Source organism: Girardinichthys multiradiatus, chromosome 15, assembly GCF_021462225.1.
Source record: "Girardinichthys multiradiatus isolate DD_20200921_A chromosome 15, DD_fGirMul_XY1, whole genome shotgun sequence".
NCBI classification, from domain to species: Eukaryota; Metazoa; Chordata; class Actinopteri; order Cyprinodontiformes; family Goodeidae; genus Girardinichthys; species Girardinichthys multiradiatus.
Window position 1 is genome coordinate 20,732,054 of NC_061808.1, and position 5,950 is coordinate 20,738,003.

The 5,950-nt window shown below is 36.9% G+C and overlaps 1 long non-coding RNA gene across 1 annotated transcript; it reads right to left on the reverse strand.

The window, feature by feature from the left end:
• Positions 1-750: 750 nt before the first annotated feature.
• On the reverse strand, positions 751-5,696 carry LOC124882292. The gene is made up of 2 exons (XR_007041855.1): positions 5,586-5,696; positions 751-1,899 (listed from the first exon to the last, which is right to left on the reverse strand). It is a non-coding gene; the product is annotated as an uncharacterized LOC124882292 (long non-coding RNA).
• Between the last annotated feature and the right edge of the window lie 254 nt (positions 5,697-5,950).

The window sequence follows — 5,950 nt, forward strand, 5'->3', positions numbered from 1 at the left end:
CCTGGACTGAAAAATTGTCAGTCCATGACAATGATCTTTAAGACAGTCTTTCAAAGCCAATCAAATAACCATAAAAACAAAACATTTCAGCAGTTTTTTTCCTCTCCAAAGCAGTGGCATCTCGTTGCCAAGTCAATCTCTCCAACAATTCATTCATGTAAGTTAAAAGGTATCTGTAAGGGGTGATTATTTTTAAGGATAGGTTAGATATTACATGCCATTTCATTAGACCATGAGAACTTTCATCCATAGCCCAATAGATGGGTTTCTACACAGCTCTCATACCCTAATCCCACATGGTGTAGCCAACATTGGCATATAATCAAAACCCGCTCTCCCTTAACTAGGGGTGAGCTTCTGGCCTAGCTTAAAATATTCTCCTCAAACAAGATCACTGACAAAAAGTCAACCCAAGTCTTAGACTGTTGGCACAAATAAAACATTTGTTTGTTTTTTTTTGTTCTAAACCCTGATGCCTACTCAAGCCTGGTTATCTAAACTAACATCAAATCTAGTACACCCTGTAAATACTCTGTTACTGCATGGTAATACTGGCAAATTGCACCACAGTAAAGAGGAACATTAAAAAAAGAACAACAAAAAAACTCCCTGGTCATTACAGCCACTGTCCAGCCTCATGCTGCCAACATTGCCAAAAATAAAGCTGTGGTCAATTTGGTCACAATACTTTATGTTCTTTCTACAAGAAGGGGGGCAAGCAACTCGGAATCCCAAAGAATAGACTCTACACAAGGTTAAAATAAATAATTTATTTCAATTAAAAACATAAGTATCATATAATTGGTTTAACCCTTAGATCCCAGCTAGCCAATGTAAAATAGGTTCAACACCATTAAAAGATAAAATACAAAATAAAAACAACTTTAAAAATAAACACTGCTTAAGACAGAATCTGGGAACCATCCTCAACAGGGGCCTCATGTACGACGCCTACTTATACACAAAAATGTTGTGATGCAATGTTTTACACACAACTGTGGATATGATGTTCTTTTGGTGACGTGTTTTCTTCTTTTTGCGTCAAGCATACCTTGTCGATCGTGGCCCGAAAGTTTCTTTGGCCTCGTCAAACCATGACACATCTCACATTTCCTACAATATTTTTGGAGATCTGAGACAGGTCTAGATGTTTGTTTGGAAGAAAAATATTCTGTCTGTCAAACCTTGGTCCAGACATGTACTGAAACCAAAATGTCACACTGTAAACCCAACCATTCCTTCTCAGAAATTCCTGAAGCACTGCCAATATTCCTGTTGGCTTCTTCGGAGCTTTCTGACCAGTTTCAATCTCATCTATTCATCGGTTTTGTAGAATTGTCCAATATTTTCTCCAAATGAAGAACAACTTGGTACAGTAGGTTTTTTGTCCATTTTTCTATACTGATACTTTGTACAATGAGATCATTTTGATCCTTTGAAAACTGTTTGCAAACTCTGATGCCTCTTAAGGGCACTAATAAGAAAATGTCAAGAAAATCCTACCAGGAGAACTGATTTTCATTTCAGGTTAATCAGATTCCCTAATATTTACTGGCGGGTGCAGACTCTGCAGCTGCCACTCATTAAGGCTCATCAGCAGCTTAAGGAGGAGCTCACATACATGGTAATCAGTCTCTCATCTCTGTGTTCCTTGCTCCTTGAAGCTTTAACTGTAACCACCCTTGTCTCTCCTGACAGAAACTAGATCCCTTTGTTGATGCTTGGGTTTTGGACTCCAGTGATCCACTTCCTGGCTCCTAGCATCTGGAGAACATCTACCTGGATCCTTCTCTCACTGCCGCTCTTCCATCAGCCATCCTTCAGCAGTCTTTACCTTTGCTTCTGTTCTGCTCACCTGCCTGTCCACCCTCTGATGCTTCACTGCTAACCATCTCCAACCTGGAAGGAAATGAGGACAAAACATTACATGAACTCCTGTCAACCTCAGCTGTAGATAGACTCACCTGCTCCAAGAACCTCCACACCAGTAAACCTCACTCACTTTATATCAGTCCATTAATCATTTCCATAACTATTTCTACCTCTGCTTCAAGTGGATTTTTGGAACCTGGTCCCTAAACCTGCAGAACATCATTCTTGTACATATTACATAATAAATCCTTTTTCTGAGCTTTCACCTTTCTCTCCGTAATTGTCGCCTGCATCATAGTCTTAGATTCTAAACGATGACAGCATCTTACATTATATGTGGAAAAAGTTTTGAAATTATTTATCACACTCTTATTTTTTACATTTTAAAACACTAATTTTTAAGGGGTACATATACTTTTGAGAACAACTGTACATTTCATGGTAGTTAATGCATCCATATTTTTTACACATTTTTACACACTTGTACCATTTTTCATCTTATCTTATGTTTCCTGAGATTTTTTGGTAGTTGTGGGAGACCTAAATGCAGAGAGACAGCAGACAGGATCTTGGTCAAGCAATATTTATTGAGAAAGTAAGAAAATGCAGGTAACACAAAGTGAGATGAATGTCGAGCAAAATCAGCTAGACATGAGAACAATAAGCGGATCTGACAAAGACTGTCAATCAGGAGTAGAAATAACAGGAGAGGTGATTACTAGGATAAGGAACAAGTGAGTCTAATTACTGAATGTAGGTAGCAGGTGGCTCACTGATGGAACTAAAGGGAGGAAAAAATAAATGCAAAAACCACCACAACAAAAACACAAGTATGAGAAAAAAGACTAAATTAGTAACCACAGCACATTAAGAATATTAATACAAAACCATGATACAAAATGGAAGCTTCAAAATACAACCCAAACTCATAATTCAGGAAAAGTCCTACTAATGAGAACATTTACTTCAGCAATGATGTTTTATAAATTAGGTCTCAGTGACCATAGGTCTTTGATTTTGTTACTAATAAACAAAATACTTTAGTGGTCAAATTCAAAATAATGATATCACGACGAGTGGATTGTAGAGGAGATTTTTTAATAATTTACCACTTAAATGATGGTACTTAGTAATCTACTCACCTCCCAAATTGCAAGTGCAGCAAAACCTTGATTCAAAAGAAAAATGTGACAGTTTAGGCAGTTGTTTACCAAGCTATGCTGATATAACAGTATTGCACCAAGAACATAATTATTAATAAAGCCATAAGTTATGTTTGGTACCAATAGAATTATGAATTTCCTCCACAATAGTTTGACCAAAGTAACTGTAGTGGATCCAGTTTCATCACTGCTGTTAGGGTGGCTAAAAACAAACTAAAGCTATGCAGCATGGAGCAGATGCATTTGACCCCCAACAGGTTATAGTGATTCCTACACAGCTCAGTGTTTTCCGTGATTAGTACAGCATAACCATTAAATAATTCTGAGATGCCATATACCGTGTGGAGCCCTTTTTTTTCCAAGTACTTTAACTTTCAGTAAGCACTTAATAAAATCTATGCACTGCCTAAGAAACAAAAAACAAACACCCACACAAAAACACAAGTAGAAATTGATGAAATAGGTAATAAAACACTTTTGCTTTCTCAGATTGCCTTTAAATCTCCCATACAGGTAATGGGTTTTCAAATTGATTTTACTTCCATTTTACAGAAAGTAAATCAGTGCTGGTTTAACTACTGTCCTCTCCCCCAGGCAATCGCCACTATCCACCATTCAACAAGCAGCAGTTTAATAACAATATGTGCACGGGATCACGAGCCTTCACAGTATGTGTGTGCAGTCATAGATGTGAGGAAGTGTTGCAAATGTGTTTGTGCTCAAGCTCATCCGTGAATGAGAGAATGTGCAAGACAGAGAAAAAGCATAATCTACCGGTAATGGAACATGAAACCGAGCAGAAAATTGCAAAAAGAAATGACTCCTAGGGAGGGTGTCAGCTCTGATGAAATAAAGCTCCTCATGTGTGACCTAATAAAAAACCACAGAGGGGCTAATGCCCCCTATAATCATCCCTCTATTCTTATACACAATAAGGCAAAAAAAACACTAACACATGCCCAAATGGCCGGAGTACCAGCAAATGTTCAAAGTGGCCAAACTACCTGGCTGGAGTTTGCTTTCTCAGGTGTAAGCTGACTGCTAGATGTTTAAGAGCTGTATAGCAATGATTGGTGAATATAGTTCATTACAAAGTTTGTATGGCTAAGTTATCTGTTCTGAGAACACCGACATGTAATTATGACATGTAGTTTGTCCAATAAATTCTGTATGGCTGATTTGATGCTACAGTTTTTAGCAGATTTGGGTGCAGATTTCATAAGATTCTCAAAGTTTGCCAAAACCTTCAGGGCTGTGGAATTTGTTAGTTTGCATAAACCAATCCAGTAAATGGAAACATTCGAGATCAATGGTAATGGAAATCAATGTAGCAATGATCCAAGTATACAACTGTACTTATTTGTGTATACTACATATAATCTGTAAGACTTCATAAATCCATACAATAAAGCCAATGTTTGAAATATAATTTTGCACTTCTGTTTCTGTCCAGTCTAAGCAGGTCAACAGCACAATAAAAGATGCAACTCAACTTATTCAGTTCTTTGTAGAACCGCCTTGTTCTATAATTACAGCTTAAATTATGTCTCTATGAGCTCTGAATGTTTGTTGCCCATCAGTCAGATCGGATGGAGCATATCTACAAACATTAATTTTAAGTCTTGCCAGAGGTTCTCGATGAGATTAAAGGCCAGGCCATCTACTGAGTGATTTACAGTTGGTTTGCAGGAAGGTGAACCTCTACTGCCAGTCACAAGTCTTTTTTTGTCTCTTACACATTTTCTTCCAGCATTGCTCTGTATTCATTAACTTTGACCAGCTTATACTAAAAAAGAAACAAAAGGGAAGGCTCTCAACATAAATTAGATTTTTATCAAAAGAAAATATTTTTTCCCACAACAGAAAAATAGCCAATTTTTGATCCTGAGATAACAGTATTATAATAATCAGTCACAACATTTAGGCTAAATAAATTTTAAAAGTGTTAAATTGTAAAATGTTCATGTTTTTACTTTTTTCTTTTTGTTGACTATAATATTAAATCACATATATTAAACCGAAAAAGCGATACATTAAGAAATTTTAGTAATCACTACGGTGAAAAAAACCCATCTCATTACTACAAAATAATATCACGCTGCTTTATGTATTGGCAACACCATTCAGAGGTTTCATATTTGATATTAAAATAACCAGTTGTGGGTAAAATTTCCCCATAACCTTGTATTTAAAGGACTGGGGAAACCAAACTTTGTTAAGGTTTTTGTGGAAGTGGGGGAAATAAGATCATATAGTTCTAAATACCTGTCAGTTTTTACCTCAAATTTTAAGCTTACCAGAAAGCAGAAAATTAAGAAAGATTAAATTTTTCCTCATCACGGTGAGTCCAGCTATATATCCAAATCAACAAAACAATGGCTTCAACAGAGAAAATATTTTAAATTGTGTCATGATATTATTTTGGATCGGACCAAAGTGCAGACAAGAGCTCGGCAGGATTGTCTTTATAATTCAAAGGTTTATTCCTGAAGTCAAAACGTAGCAAAACATACTGCAGGAACGAACCAGAGTCCAAATACAACAACTCACAAAAATCACTGCAGGTACTCCAATTCAAGGCGAAGCATAAGGTTTACAAGGCAAAGCAAAACAAAGCATAATCATGGTAGGGAACGAGGAGTGACAAATACAAGAAACCAGCAACGAACAGAGACACCAAACCAACTAATATACTGGGGAAAGACAAAGGCAGGTAATCAAGGGAACTGAGAACAGGTGCGACAAGGAGGCAGGGAAGCAGCAGGAACAGGTGATACAAATACAAAGGCTGAGGATGAGTGAAGGACTAATAAACAATAAACAGAAAACACAAACTAAGCAAGAGAATAAATCAGAGGAGGAAATAAAGAGCTAGAATAACTATGGACTAAAGTAAACAGAGAAACTAGAGGGGA